Source organism: Phoca vitulina, unplaced genomic scaffold, assembly GCF_004348235.1.
Source record: "Phoca vitulina isolate PV1807 unplaced genomic scaffold, GSC_HSeal_1.0 scaffold8, whole genome shotgun sequence".
NCBI lineage: Eukaryota > Metazoa > Chordata > Mammalia > Carnivora > Phocidae > Phoca > Phoca vitulina.
In genome coordinates this window covers 72,356,304-72,373,001 of record NW_022589711.1, presented here as the reverse complement: position 1 = coordinate 72,373,001, position 16,698 = coordinate 72,356,304, and the positions used below count along the sequence as shown (strand labels likewise).

The window sequence follows — 16,698 nt, the reverse complement described above, 5'->3', positions numbered from 1 at the left end:
GGTTTTGGAAAAGGAATCACATTACTGTAAATAACTCCTCAAAAACAGAACTTAGGATATGTTTTCCTAAATGCAAAGGTGGGATTTCTTCAAATTAGAATTCCTGTGCTGACTACCATCCCTAAGACTCAACAGCATGGGGAAAATAATGAAGGAAAGGCAAGCACCATTTGCCAAAATGTAGCCAAGAGAATGCTGCTGTCATGATGAAAGTTGTGTGTAATCTACATGCTGTAAAATTAGTTCCGGTTACTACATCATGAAAGGGAATGGAAACAATGGTAAGCCTTTCCATCAGTGCTTGCCCATCATCTTGCTGTGGCACAATGAATATAGGGCCTGGCAGACCTTAACAGTCCTTGGAGAATATTAACTATGGGGCACCAAAGGAGCACATTGAGAAGCAATTTCTCTCTCAGAAGCACCAAAGCCCTTTAAGTAGTTCAGGCTTCACTGTTCGCATCCAGTTGCCAAAAAGCAAATGAATTGCCTGATTTGAAAGACATTTTTTTCTTTCTTTTTTTTTTTTTTTTTTTTGGCAGTCAGGATGATCCCCTTGTTTTCCCCATAATCAGGCCCCGCAGAACTACATGCCTGTACACTGACAATGTAAAGGAAACAAAGCATGGTTTTCAGGTGACCGGTTTGCCTCAATCTGCTTGCAGACTGTCCCAAGGGGGTCTATGGAGCTGGCTGCTCTTCAGAATGTCAGTGTGTGGAGAGGAGAACACCCTGGAATGCAGTGCCAAAAATGGCAGTTGCACCTGCAAATCTGGTTACCAAGGCAACAGATGTCAGAAAGGTACAATCTGATGATAAATTTTCTTTCTTCTCTAATAACAATGCTCAGCCTTTGTTCGGCACCATATGACCATTAATTACTTAACCCACCGGTGTTCTCAGGAGTTGGGTAAGCTTTATTAATCCCCTATTTGCAGGCGAGGAAACTGAGACACATGGAGATGAACTTATTTAACCTTGTCTTCTCAGCCTCTGCTGTTAGCCGTCTCCTGGCTAGCTTGAGCAAGAGAAAAGAGATCACATTGCAAGAGAATCTTACCTTAAGAAGATTAAAGCTGGCCAATCACCTCTTTGAGCTGAAGTAATCAACCAAGGGTACTGCTAGCTTCTAGAGGTAAAGAATTGTTTTCTTTATACCTGAAGATAGATCATCCAAACAAATCCAAGTCAAAGATTCTAACCATAAAAAAAGTTTTGGAAAATTTAAATAAGGTTATCAGTGTCATCCTTTTTCAAATTTCTAAGTATTGCATAAGTATTTTTAACAAAGCCATAGATATAAAAGTTCATGTACAGCGTAATTCCAATTATAAGTAAGATATATAGATATGTATGTGTGTACGTGCATATAAAAAAAATTTGGGGGAAAATGCATTCTGAGATGTTAGTAATAGCCGTCCCCTGGTTTGTGGACTCATGGAATGCTTCTCCCTAGGTATCTATCTACATGGCTCTCTCACTTTTTCATAAAATTTTGTGTCATTTTTTCACTGAATCTTGTCAGTCCTGCCTTATTTAAAGTTGCAAATTGTGAAACTCCTTGAACTTTAAAAATTTTTCAAAGTCATCTTCTAACATACTATTATTTTTATTATTATAACATATTCCAATTATTATTCTGTCTAATATTTATTGCCTATCATTCCTTCCAGAAGCTCATTCCCAGAGGGGAAGTTTATCTGTCCATTTTGTTCACCACAAGTATTCCCAAACTCCTAGAGCAATCCTGACATATAGGAGTTGCTCTATAAGTATTTCCTTAAATGAATACATAAATGTACATTGTTCAGTTTTTTTATCCTTTATACATTTTTCTCATGTTATGTATAAACATAACATGCGTACATCTTCTTATTTTTTCTGAATTAAGCACTTGTTACTATTTTATTCAGAGGAAATTATCACAGCATTGTTTTTTCTTTCATACAAAGCAAGACTGAATATATAATAAAATTGTCAAAACTAATGGGCAAGTGAACTTTTTGCTTTTGAAGTGATCCAAAGGGCAGTCTTTTTTTTTTTTTTTTTTTTTTTTTTTAATCAGGAGGAGCGAATAGGTAAGAAAAGAAGTGGTCATACCATTGGGTCCACTTACAGAGACAGGTCCTGGGTTTGAAGGTTGTTTTTTGCCTTCAAGTATTACACGTTGCTCCTTGCATTGTCAAGTTCAGATTGTCTACAGGGCTTTTCTGGAGCTGAGAACAGAAATAAGGGTCTTACAGGTTGTCCTGTGGTGATCCAAGTGGAGTAGCAATGTCCCACCCCAATTTTGTGGAGAAAGGACTATTTTTGTGGCTGGATTGTGACTTTCTAGGTAAAAGGGGAAAGAACTTAGGGAAACAGAAGCCTGACGTAACACAAATGTGTTTAACATCATATAACAGTAGGTCCCATGCCAATCTGTAAACCTCATCCTCTTTTAACTGATTTTTAGACGTAGAGTCAGCCCCTTATTCAATAACCCGCTAAAGAAGTCATGCCCTGGAAGTCAACGCCTGAGGAGACAATACCATATACACACACCTGGGTAGATTTAATTTATTCTGATAACATTTTCTTAAAGCAGCTGCTGAATATACTATATTGGAAAATGCTTCTGAGATTCCCACTGTGAAGGAAAATGAGTTGAAAGTATATGTAAATTAGCAAAATAGAGAGGTCACCATAATCTCAGGAAAACATATTATTTTTCAATCAGATAACTTTGTCCAATTCTGATATTTTTGTCTAACCACAAAATGAAATTATGAATCAGACTGGAGCTGGTGAATGGGATCGTGATGATTGGCAGTTGAAATCAAGGCAAAAAGAGCTCTCGAAGAGTTGTGCATGATGAAAATCAGGCCTGTTGTTTTTCTTTATCTTTTTTTAAAAGAGTGAAGTAGCCCAAGTGCTCCTAGAGCCAGACATATCTTTAAAAATCTTAACTCTAGACCTGTGTCTAGATTGACGGTGAATAGTTAATTAAAGACTGCAAATTGTTTCAATGGCGCTAATGAACAGTGCTCTCCACAATCAGCACCAGGCTTTATTTAGCCCATCAGCAATGACTTCTAAGAGTAGAAGAGCTAGTTTCTACATGAATCTGTGAAAGAGCATAAAAGAGAGGGGGAAAAAACCGTGTCTTTGCTTTATTTTGATTAGTTTGTAGCCTGTGGTATTTTGGACCCTAACTGCAGGCAGAGCTCTAAATGTGGAGGACTCTGGTCCAGAGAGCCCACTGAGTCCATCTAAGGAGGCCTAGTCAACCCTTGAGTCATCATTAGGAGGAAAGATTTTTGTTACCATAGTTCCATGCTGGATGGACTTCAAATTTTGAGCTCTGGTGGGTCTCTAAAAGCAAGTGAATTAAGTTGAAAGGTGCTTAGCACCTAGTATTGTAGCCAAGTTGGGTGTGGGGACTGAGTTTCAGTTCCAAAGGCCAGAAGATCTGGGTTCAAATTCTAATTTTGCTACTTATTAGCTGGATGATCCAAAGTAAGTCACTTTACCTTTCAGAGCTTTAGTTTCTTATTTTAAAAAGGAGAGAAAGCTGTTTATATCACATGGCGGTGTTTATGGAAATGTGAGCTAATTTATGTAAAGTGCTTAGCACAGAGTAATGATCAACTGATAATAGCCAGGAATGGTACAAACATCCCAGAAAATGTTCTTCTCGCAGGACGAGAAGATACTTCCCAGCCCAACTTGGATTGATGCAACTTTCCGCAATTGTCATGTGTTTAGGAAAGTTCCCAGGCTTTCCTCGTGTTCAAAGAATGTTTTCCACCAGGTGTCTAACTCCAGCGGTTTCAATGGTGGGACAAACGGGGGAACCTCTAACTGAGCCCGTCCGGGGCCTCGAAGCATCTGCCATTCTTTCCAGTTCAAAGGCCATTCAACAAAGCACCGCATGCTCCTCTTCCCCCGCTTTATGCATTGCACACTTTTATAAAGTACACAAATTATAAACCTCTGGGGTGATTATTCTGCCTTAAAAAGAAGCAAAGACTGGAACAGGATTCAGGCAACCATTTGGGGACAACTTCCTGAGCACTGCACCTCCTAAGCTTCCTTTACAAATTACCTCTCATTTTTAGGTTTTGTTCTGGGCAACTGCCTCCAAAGATATGTATCAAAATTGCTTCCGTTGTTACTGTCTGAAAAACCACATTTTCAGCAAAAAGCCACCTCTCTCTCTGTGTTTCCAAAGTGACAAGGTTTGGCATCGTGTTGATTTCCTCAGGGAATATTTTTGGAAGTGCTGTAAATCCGTGGAGGCTACTCGAATGTGGTTTTTCTTGCAGCTCAGTCACACACAGATACGCTCACACACACCACACATGCACGCACACGCACACGCACCCATGCACACTTTTCCAAATCACTGAGGTGACAGAAGAAATCGGGGGGCAGGGGGCATCTTGAGATTCATTATAAGCCTTAATTCCTTTCTTTGTGTTTATTTTTATTTCACAAGCCTGCTCTGCTGGCCTCTGGGGACTGGAGTGCCAGTTCTCCTGTGCGCCTTGTGAGGATGGAAGTCATGCCACAAAAAAACAAAACTGGAAACTGTGATTGTCCTCCTGCTTACACAGGAAAAGCCTATACCACACGTAAGTCATTAACCTAGACAGCATAACCAACAAAGTCAGTAAAGCTGTTAGCTTTATAAATGCTCTTTTTTTTCTAACTGCTCTATGAAATATTGTGTTAGGGTGTTTTTCAATTATCTATTGCGGTATAACGAACCATCCCAGTACTTTGTGGCTTAAAACAATGATTTATTATTTCTTTTCATCCTGTGGGTTAATAGGATGGTTCTCCTACTTTTAGCTCATAAGTAGATCATCTGGGAACTAGGCTTGACTGGGCTTCTCAACCTGCCTTTGCTATACACAGCATTTCCACAAGGTTAGCTTGGACTTTCGCATAGCATGGCAATCTCAAGACGACAATCCAAGAAGCAGCATCCTAAAAGTGTAAAAGCAGAAGCTATAACATGTCAAAAAGCTCAGCTTCAGAAGCCACATGGCATTACTTCTGCCAAATTCTATGGGTTAAAGCATGTCCTAAGGCCAGCTAGACCCAAAAGGAGGAGAAAAATTCTACTTTGCGATAAGTGAAGTAGCAAAATCTCATTGCAAAAGACCTGCAAGGTGGGAGATGTGGTTGGAGCCATCCTTGGGACCAATGTACCACAGTATACTATTTCAAGTTATACTGGAAGGCATTTTCAGAATCTACTAGACTGTGTTTATCATTCTTGTCAGACTGGGAGCAGATTATAGACTCATAAAAAGTGATTAATTAAACTGAACCTGCTTCAAAGAGCTGGTAGAACTACTACCCTGTTATTTTCCTTTCTGTTTGTGATTCTTACAGAACCTCTGTTAACCCTGCCTCTGTTACCTTCTCTACTCCACTACACCGGAAGAGTTTGAGAACTGGAGGGGAGCTGTGGGCTAGAGGGTTGTGCCTGTGTTTTTTACATTATTATTTCAAAGGTATCTGATAAGGTTAGCAAGAGTCTGTTGCTTGTGATTATCTATGATTTTATAAGGTGTAAACAATGATCTGAATTAGTTTTCAGTGCTTAGGACTTTCTATACACCAACAAGCAAATAAAACGAGAAACTTAAACGTAAACATAAATTGTAACACCAGGATAGTATTTAGCACTTAGCTAATCATCTCATCATTTGGGGGAAATGCATTACTGCCCCTAAGGATAACCCTCAAGCAAGAGTGATAGGCTAAGGTCTTTGCCTGACGATTCTTCTGGATGTAACTAGATAGTTTTTATTTTAGGACTGTCATTCTGGCACTGTTGACAGGCATTTCAAGCAGCATAAAAGTTTGCTGGAGCAGCTGTTGGCTATCCCTAACTTACGTTTTTGCTTTAAAAAAAAAAAAGCTTAAAGGTAAGAATTTACATATTCAAAAGGTAGTTACTAGCTATTTCCACAGCGAAGTGACATTTTCTCTTGTCTAACTCAACTTTAATGGAATAATTATTAAGCAGTTAGTGATAAAGTTTATACTGTTCCAATTGTCAGATGATATAAATAGACTATTTAAAAACAAGTGAAGAGACAGATAAACTGCTCATTCTTTAAAATATTAATTTTAATAGTTATGTTATGACTCTTCTATTCTAGGATTTCAAACCCGATGAGAATATAGCATGATAGTTCAAAGAGATTTTTGGTGATTAGTAATAGTATTGAAATTTATTGGCAACCTGATAAATGAGATGATGTACTGAATTGAATAGGCAAAAATACTCACCAATTCCTCATCCAGTTCAGTTTTGGTGTTATATGTCATTATCTGATTTTACACACACAGACACAAACAAAAATTATATAATCATCATAATAATATATTTAGAAAAATGAGTGGAACCAAATGATAGGACTCATTAAAAATGCTTCATGCATCCTCCACAAAGAAATGTGTGTGGCATTTAAAAGGGGGCTTGTGTTTGAAAAAAATGCATGCAACATTTTTCTAAATATCCTGTTATGGTGCTTACAGAATTTTAAAACCTAGTTACTTTGCATAATGAACTGTAAAAATACTTATAGGCTATACAAGGTAATATGTTTTCAAGGCAGGAGAGACCAAAAAGCTATTTCTAAAGATACTGGCTTTATATAAATTCCAATTTTTGGTAGTTACAAATACAAATACTTGGGGAAAATAATTCTTTTTTTAAAGGGTTTATTTCACTGTGTTAGAAAATGATCTGCAGTACAGTAGGTTGTAGTTTTCCCTACTTCCTAAACAGTGTTTGGGGTGGGGGGGCGCAGGTTGGCCTGACAGATCCTCTCACACCCTTGATAAGAATGCACCATCTCTGTGAAGGTTAGCCTTAGATATCAGGCCTTTTACCAAACAATCTGAGAAGACGTCCCAGTTTCTTCTTTATCCCAGCACTATTTGTAATAGTAAAAAGTACAAAATGGAAACAACCTAAATATCCACCAGAAGGAGAATGATTGAACAAATTACATAACACGTGCGTGGCCTATTCTGAGACCATTAAGATTCATGTTTTAGAAGAATTTGTAATGTCAGGAGAATTGACATTAATTTGACATTACATGATGTACATACAAAATGACCCAAATTTGTAAGAACATAGATGTCTATGTCTATGGACAAATATAGCAGGAAGGATAGCAGTTGCTAACGGTGGCCATCTCTAGATGGTGGGACTGTGGGTGACTATTTTCCTCCTTTATACATTCCTGTCTTATCCATATTCACTACTTCACCAGTTTCCCCCTTATCAATTTGGGGAAAACACATCATCTTCAGACCAACCATTGACTAAGGACCTGAGTAAGATGGTTGTCTGTTCTTTAAGCGTTGTCTGGAGGCCTTCACTGTATCTGTAACAGTGAGGAGGTTTTTCCTTCAGTTTAATTAAACCTGTTGCTCTTTTAATTTGAGGCTGTTTTCTCCTATTTCACATGACATGGATATTGAGCATAGTTTGACAGCAGCACTAAAACTCGTTTTTTAAAAAGAAAAAAAAGATAAGAACAAAGTACTGTTTCCTCATAACTCTTCATTTCCCTTTCTTCAGCAATTCCATTTTCTATCCCCCAGTCATTTTGTTATGACTTCTCTGAGTTCTACCATGTTTTTCATGGGTGTTTCCACAATTGACCCCTTCACTACTGAAGGAGAGAAAATTAGAAAGAATGGGGGAGAGGACACTAGAAGGAAGATACAAACTCCAACTTATGCTTTGAACATCATATGATCAAACATCATGAAATGATTAATCATCATGAAATGATGATAATTACACATCATTAAACATCATGAAAACCATATTGAATACAGGTGGGAACCTTCTGGAGAAGTAATCTGGTAAATGTTTAGCAACTGGTTCTCTGAAATATAAAGCCCCTGGCTTGTGGTGTTGGCAGTTTTCTACGGTGTAAGACTCCCACCGTGGTGATCTCAAGCCACCGGTGTGATGTCAACTGGCTTGCAAAATTCCTGGGAATTTAACAGTTGGTTTCCCCAAGCTGGTAGTAACAACTCCAGCAACCACTGGCTGACAGATAATTTTATTCCAAACACACTGAACAATTTCTTAACCTTTACTTACCCTTTTGATATTAAGAAATGATTACTTCTCAGATGTCCATTCTACTTTGCTGTTTCTAAACAGGTAACTAGTCTGACCTTTTTGGTTGAATTAAATTAACTGACAAATAGTTCCAACCGACAAAACATTTACTATTTAGCCAAGCCTATTTTATTTTGAAAACAAAAATTAATTGTTTGGCTGAACTGATTAAAGATTTAAAAAACAAACAAAAACTGTTGCATTGCTTTATGTGTAGACACGGCCTCCTCAGTTTTTCCCTCTGGATTTTATGTGGTTGGAGTATTGACTCACATCGAAAGGAACCATGTGTTCCCTTACAGAACCTCTAAGCTATTTCCCAACTTCCTGTAACACACCTACCATAAATCAGAGCTGGCATTTCCTTTATGACGCACTATTGTGAACAAGAAGACAGTTATCTAAGGCAAAAAAAAAAAAAAAGAGTACATGTAAAACAAAACAAACAAATAAAAAAACTATTAGAAGAACAATTAAAAGTCTAAGCATCCCCAGACATGAAGAGGTGAGAAGCAATAATATGCTTCTAACCTCTCTGAAGCAATCTTAAACCTGATTTTTAAAGTTGCTGTAAAATAAATTCTATTTAAATAATACATCTCCCACCCTTTCCAACAGTGAGATGCATATCCCTTAGCAATCTTGTTCTCAGCAGGCAGTCCAGCCTGATGAAGTATCAGCAAAATGTCAGCTCCCACAGAGAAGTGCGACAAAGAGTCGACACTGAAGCAGTGACAGGCCTTTCAAAAAGCTATTGTGCAAATTCAGTTTTAAGATAGGGACGGGGTTGAGGACTGATGGGTATGTCATTAGCAATGCGTTCATCTCCCCATTGTCTGTGGGAGGGGAAGGGAGTTGTTGTGCAATGATATAAAGGCATTAAGTTGAGGAGTGGTAAATCTGGTCTTTAGGAGATTTATCTTCCTGTTTTCAAAGAATTAATATTCAAATTGGCTGTCATTTTTTAGCACATATCCACTGAAGGGCACCCAAGAGCTGTTCTTTCCCCTATTCTTATCACCTTCTACAATATCTCAGTTAGATCTGTAAAGTTAATTCTGTTATTACGTTATAACCCTCAATGACCTGCTGATGCCTTCCATGATGAAATGGAAATCCCTTCAAGAGCTTTGGGCACTAAATGACCATCATCAACCTGTCCCTAGCACCATTTTAGCAATTCTTACACATATCCTGCATACTTTACTCATTCCCCCAGGCATCATGTATTTCTAAAATGTAGTGCCATTATTCATTACTCTTCCCACTAATGAATTTTTTTCTTCCTCCATTTTTATGGCCTGTTAAAAGTTTTCAGGGATTTTCATTTTCCGGTATGTGCAAATAAAACAAACAAACAAAAACAAAAATACTAAATCCCTTCCTTCCGTAGCAACACCCATCAGATTGTATTACAATTGTCTGTTTGCACATGATTAAAAGTATCATTCTTTTTTTTTTTATTATTCCTTAGCTCCTGATATATAAGGAATACTCATTAAAGATTTGCTAGATTGAATTAGAGAACATTCTTGACAACTTAGTAAAGAAGTTTGGGATTAAAGTTTCATACCCATCAAGTGAAAAAAAAAAAAGAAAACGTGGGAAACACAAAGTTTACAGTACTGAAAAATATTCAGTAGCCTACATGAAACCGGATTGAATTGTTAGAACTTTTAAGATTAGATCAGTGGCAAAAGGAGAGAAGAGAAGCTTTAGCTCTATGTCCAGCACCACGGTTTCATTGGTCTCTATTCCATTTGCGAAAGCACTTTTCACAAGAAGCTTTTTTGAAAGATAGAAGACTAACGAGCCCAGAAAATGAAGTTTTTATAATTCTTTAGCTTCCTCTCAAGATGTTAGATTTATTTTTTTCAGTACTCACCTTTAATGTATGCAGTCTTTTCTTTTAAATATAGCAGAGCCACCTTAAGAAAGTGAATAAATGGCTCTGGCTCTTAGTTTCTGTGTATAAAAGTAGTTCAACTAAACAATGATGTATAATTCGTAATATTTATATAATAATCTATAAGTCAGCGGGTAGTAAATAACAGCACTATATGGTAATGTAGGCATGTGCAATATAGTGAAAATGTACTACTCAGAGTTCATGCTAATTAAGTGTCCACTCTCTGTCCACTGTGCTATGTGTTTGTCATCAGTTTACTCATTTAATCCTCAGAACAACTAACTGGATTGATATTATTACTATCCCGTTTTTTATGAAGGAGGAAGCTGAATCCAGAAGAATTAAGTAACTTGTCTGAGGTCATGTAACTAGTAATTGAGGACTAGATTATCAGTAAAGTCCATACCAACAGTACATATCTACAAAATGAGACAATAGTTATTGATATTAAACTTTGTATCCAATATTTAATTTTCAAGCCAACTGAATTTCCAAGTAGTCAAGAAGTTTGATTAGGGTTGTTCTCTTTTTGGCCCCACATCTGTAGGTTGCAAAAAGACTGACTGCCATAGCTAAAAGCATCGTTGAAATGTCAGACGCCATACCAGCTTATGCTCAATTTAACGATGGAGAGAGAATGTTTTTGCATGTCTGTATGCAGCTTGTCCGACCTATTTCTACAGCCAAAGCCGCCCGCTGCACCACATCAGTAATGATAGTTCTCCGTGGGACCTTGATACTAGCCAGTGTACCTGCCTGTCCAACTGGACCAAGCCTGCTGACAGATGCTGTAAGTCAGAAGCTGCCTGTAATAAGTCCTGTTCATCATCTAACATAAATAATGACCCGAGGAATTTCCTTTGCATTCAGCAGATGCTGAGTGGTCTCAGTCCTTTTTGTTTTTATAGGACTGTTCAATCTAACTGTTTAAAATTCTCTTTGTGTGTTGGTAAATATAACTGGCTAGCTGCCTACAGTAATCCATGATTACATTTGCTGCTTGCTTCCCAAACCCTGAATTGAATATCTGGCAAAGTACAAAATAAATTCTTACTTCCACAAAGTGAATCCTCCAGAAGTTCTACCTTCCAATACACACAGCTTTCATACACACACACACACACACACACACACACACACACACAAATCCTTGGTGTATTGTTAGTTGGGCTCATGGTTCATTCACTGTGTTCTGGAATTTTTATCTACTTATGGCTGAATATTTATGTTTACTTACCTGACATGTAGTCATTCTAGTACTGTAATTGTCTAATATTTAAATATAAGGAGCAGTCTGACATGTGGAACAATTTCTTTTCTAATTTGTTTTTTGAAACCAATGTGTCCGGATATCATTGTTTCTTTTTTAAGCAAAAATCGTACGAAGGCCCATATGATGTAGATTGTCCTGAGAATTTTTCAAGTGCTCCGAAAGTGAGAAAGGTCTCAGGTCATAATACTCATTAAGTTTTCATTGTGTGATTGTTTACTGCGCCTTCCGTGTACATGCTCCATTTGCTGAGTGCACCCATATAGGATACTAAAAAAAGATAAGGCATCTTCCTGCCCCTCATGGAATTCATTTACAGTTTAGTGGATGAGAAAGGTGTATGAACTACTAATTTTAATTATATTTTAAGAGAGGGTGAGGTAATAGATGTGTGAAAAGAAGTTGTGATTAATCTCATTAGGGGAAATCCTTAAGGCTTCTTAAAGAGGTAAGATATCAGCCAAATATTAAATAATGAGTAGAAATCTGAGGATTTGGCTGGTATGAAGTTTATGCCAGGCAGGGTGATGTGCAGAATGGAGTATGACTGGATTTAGTTTGGTTGTGATGGGAGATAAAGGTAAAAGGGTTAGAATAGGGTTAGATGGTGAAAAGCCCCAGATGACACATTAGAAGATTCAGTCCTTCTTTAGGAAATAAAATAGGAGGGATCTAAACGTTTCTGAGGAGTAACTGAATGTGATCTCAGCCTTGAGGTGCAGAACATCATTGTAGCCCTGCTCTGCTCAGCCTCTCTCTGGTTTCATTGCCCTTTGCTCTTGGAGAGGTCCCAGAAAGATCCCAAGACTGTCCTCGTCATTCTTAGTTTTTATTGCATCACCCAATTGAAAGTATAGTTCTCTTATCAAAACTTCAATTCCAAATCCAGTTTAAACTCATTCCCTTGCTAGCTCAGGCTTGACACAAGCTCAGAAGTGGGGAAGAGAGAAAGGGTGGGCTCTTCGCTCCACGCTTACCCTGCTCTCGTCCTCCACCCTCTTCTTGGTGGATCATGCTTTAAGATGCCCTCTATGGCGTGGGCAGCTTGGCTGTAAGAAAGGTGATCCTGCAATTTGTCTTTGGTGGCAATGTCGGTCTCTGGTCTCTCATCTTCAAATGTGGGTCTGATGCTAGCTCACAAGTCTCCCCCTTTCCAGAAGGTACATTTCAAGCTCTCAAAGCATTCTCTCTGAGACCTCTACACTGGGCATAAGGTGAAGGGAAGGCATTCACGGAGAGGGGACAAGGAAGGCAGCAGTTCTTTGACAACTCCGAAGATGCTGTCCAGTGCAGGTCAGACTGCCTGACAGCCTATGATTCTCCACTTAGGCTCTCTGTTGCCTTATGTGAGTACTTAGTTACCTTAGTTTCCTCATCTGTAGAATGGGACTAATAGAAGACTGATCAGATTCTTAAGAGTATTAAATAGGCTAATACATATTACACCTTTGGAAGGGCATTTAGCACATAGTTATACTCAGTGAGTTATAGGCTAATAAAACCTCTTCCCTTCAAGAAAATCTCTACCAGTCTTTAAAAATTAATCCATAGCACTTGTTATATGCCCTCAATGTAATTGAAAAGCTAAGAATCATAAAACTCCACTAACACTCCATTAGTGAAACCTGAATAAATTGCCTGGCACATGTTGGTTTGAAATCTCTTCTGCAAATCTGGGAAAATAAAAAAATGCCATTTCGTATCCTGCTATCTAGTCAATAATTTTTCAGTCCTCACTATAACCTTGTGGGGTAGGTACTTTTATTATCCCCATTCAGAGATGGGGAAAGTGAGGCATAGAGAGGTAAAATAATTTGCCTAAGGCCACATGGTTAGTAAGTGAGGGAGTTAGGATTAGAACCTAAGTGGTTTGATTTCAATGACTGATCTTAACAACTATGTGATGCTAGCTTTCAAAAATACACACACACACACACACACACATATATTTACACACACATAATGTATATAAAATAATATAAATATAAAATAATAAAAGTCTAAAAATCCATATTATATGCCACAGGTTTTTTCAGTAAATAGATGTGGAAAATGAAAGATGACTGAGTTTAACAATGATTTGGTATGTACAGTATGAGACATGCTGAGCAGGACATGCATAATCATTTGTTGGAAAATCAGATCCTAAGAACTCAAAGGAAAGATCAAAATTAGGAATCAGGTGTGAGATCCATCAACATAGAGACAGATTGGAAGAGAGAAGTAAGGAGAAGACACTAAAGACAAGAGCTATGGAGACTATGAGCAGACATCAATAAATACCCTACATTTAGGGGGTATACAGAAGGGGAAACCAGTGAACAAGATCGAGATTTACTTAGAGCAGATGTTACAAACTGGCAGCCTTAGAGCTAAATTTGACTTGCAGATGTGTTTTGAATGGCAGGCAATTTCCTTTTAAAATACATGATTCAATATTTTTAAAAATCAGATGTGGGAACACTGGGACCATATTCCTGCATGGGAACAAATGGCTACATTTAGTTAGTTCATACCTCTCTGGGTGGGGCAGGCACTTTCCAGTTGGTTCCAGTCGTGGTCTCTACCATTCCCTGGCGTTCACCTGCTGAGACTCCATCTGCTTACTCCTGCATGTTTCCTGCCTGGGCTTCAGGGACCTGTGTTTGTTACTCCTGTTTTGGAAAGGTGGAAAAATGTGATAAGCAAATAGAAAAACTTAGAGATCCAATTCCAGAAAAGGAGGACTTCCAGGAAGAAAAGATAGTCACTGTCTCATATGCTGCTTAAAAAGGGGGAGAAGTGGAGGAAGGGAAGAAAAACAAAGGATTTGTGACTTAACACTTTTTTTTAAGATTTTATTTATTTATTTGACACAGGAGACACAGAGAGAGAGGGAACACAAGCAGGGGGAATGGGAGAGGGAGAAGCAAGCTTCCCGCTGAGCAGGGAGCCCGATGCAGGGCTCAATCCCAGGACCCTGGGATCACGACCTGAGCCGAAGGCTGACGCTTAACAACTAAGCCACCCAGGCGCCCTGAGATTTTTTTTTAAGATTGGGTATTTAAAACACACACACCCACACACACACACACACACACACACACAATAGCACCTGTAGACTACTCTTACAGAAAGCTTGACCAATGAAGGGAACAAAATGGTTCACCTGGTTTTTTTCCCCTCTGTCAACAGAATGTTTAAAATCTTCTTTGCCTTTCCAAGATACATTATCCCTGTTGATGAATCTTGTTCATTCTCAATCCCTCTCACCCTAGAAGGTCAGATCCAATATAATCATAATAGAAAGCATTCAGAATCCATGAGAATCATTAATGTTGAAATCAAATACCTGGAAATTTGCTTTCACATAAAACTTGCAAAGAATGTATTTAAATAATTGTGCTGGTAGATGCTTTGAGAAGTAACTTTTTTAACTCACTGAATTTTCTATTGTTTTAATTTATCCTTTTCTTCCCCCCCCCATATACATACGCACACATGTACCATATTTATATCATGTATTCTAAGTCACAATTCTCTTTATATTTCAACATCTCTAAAACTAGGGAGGGTCTCACAACTGACTTAACTGTCCAACGGTCTATTTTCTAGGACCACAAGAGAAGAAAGTGTCTGTGACTACATTATGAATAATTTCTATCTCTTGGGCCCAAAAGGAGATAGAAGATGAAGAGAAAATCAAATGAAATATATGTACTAATCAATTTTCAGTCTAAAGTGGCTCAATTTTAAATGTCTGATTAATCATAATAGTTATTTCCAAGTTGGGATAAGTAACTGCCTGCTGGCTTCAGAGACAATGGTGAGACTCAGTCTGAGATATCTGTATTTGCTTTTTTCTATAATAAAGATGACAGACCCAAGAAACTGGGAGAAAAAAATCCTTCTGCTATTTTAAGATATAGTCAATCTTACTGTGTTCTTGTGCCATCATTAATCAATTGTCTGAATATAGAGAAGAAAGAGAAGGAAGCCTGCAGACCACTTAATGTGCCTCACTAAAGTGGCACAACAGCCAAGAGCTCAGACTTCCTGGATGTCTACCTCAGTGAGAGTCTCCACATAATTAATGTGTTTGGGAAGCTGAATCTGAAACTTGTCAAACGTTAAGGAAGAAGGTCTGTAATATCCTTGAAATTGCCTATGTATTCCCACAAGGATAATGTGTATTAGCTATTACCAGGGAATTAGATTTCATTATATTATAGAATCTGAAGTATTTCCATTGTAGATTTCACTGGATGTTGCTAAATTTTAATTTAAATTTGAGAGACTGCAAAATGGTAGTGCCAACTACCTTACCCCATATAGGGTAGACTTAGAAGTTTGCATTTCTATGGGGAAGGTCTATAATTTAAACTATGTGATCAAACAGTCTGATTTACATCTCTAGTAGTCATATCATGATAAAAACTGCTTAATGTCTTATGCTCTACAAAGCATTTTTCACAACCGTTATCTTGTTCAAACTTGGAAAATTTTCTAAAAGGAAACAATGATGTCCACTTCAATATCCCAGTGCTGTTGAAATGGTAAAGAAGCCAACTCCAACTGTACTTAGTCTCTTACATTTTTATTGCCATTAATCTTGAACTATGTGTGTTCTTCATGGTATTTAATGTGCAGTCTTAATATTGTACTCCCTTGGATTTTATATACTTTTTCTCTTCTGCTTTAGATTTTTAAAATTAAAAGTAAGACAATTCTGGTTGAAAACATATGAAAAGATTATGCGTCAGATGATGAATAGCTTAAGAGAGCCATGCAAATGTTCGTAGAGTCACCCTTTGTAAAGTGGCACATTCCCACGCACTTAGTATGCAAGCGCTTTATCCACCTGACAAGATAGTAAAATATCCCACTCATCTGTTCAGGACTAATTTTTCAAATTTTAATAATTTTTTTAATCCTTACCAAGGCCTTATAAAATTTTGCAAAGAATGTTAATAACTCATTAAAGATTAATTGCATGTCAGCTTTGAGGTCAAAGAGTTTGAGTGGTTTTTAGTTATCCGAATTACAATGTATCTGCTATGAAAAGAACACATAGTGTAAGCCCCACTGCCATCTTCACTAACGTTCAATGCTTATTTATGAAAACACAGATACATAAACGTTAACTCAAGTGTCTTTGACAATAACTGAATGAGAAGGGGATGGCAATATGCATGTTGGTAAAGAAGGTTGGTACAGACAGTTGTCCTCAAAGAAGGCAGGTTACATCTTGAACCTTGGGTAAAATAGTTTACTACCTGGAGGGCCAATCAGAGGCATGTCAGTCGTGATGAAGTCTTCACTGTCCAGAATCTATATGTTGTTTTCATGGAGTGGATGAAATTTAGCTCAGTAAGAGTTTGGAAATAA

General features: G+C 37.8%; 1 protein-coding gene across 13 annotated transcripts in view; it reads left to right on the top strand.

Annotated features, from left to right (window-relative positions):
• Positions 1 to 16,698, top strand: part of LOC116634082 (EGF-like and EMI domain-containing protein 1) — a 649,939-nt gene that overhangs the window by 534,215 nt on the left and 99,026 nt on the right. For 12 of the 13 annotated variants that reach the window (XR_004299846.1, XR_004299848.1, XR_004299843.1 and 9 more), the window contains exons 4-7: positions 666 to 802; positions 991 to 1,135; positions 4,481 to 4,616; positions 10,609 to 10,851. The gene's annotated coding sequence lies outside the window, so the exon portion shown is untranslated. Of the gene's footprint in view, positions 1 to 665; positions 803 to 938; positions 1,136 to 4,480; positions 4,617 to 10,608; positions 10,852 to 16,698 lie in introns of all 13 variants that reach the window. The other variant, XR_004299852.1, reaches the window with a different exon arrangement.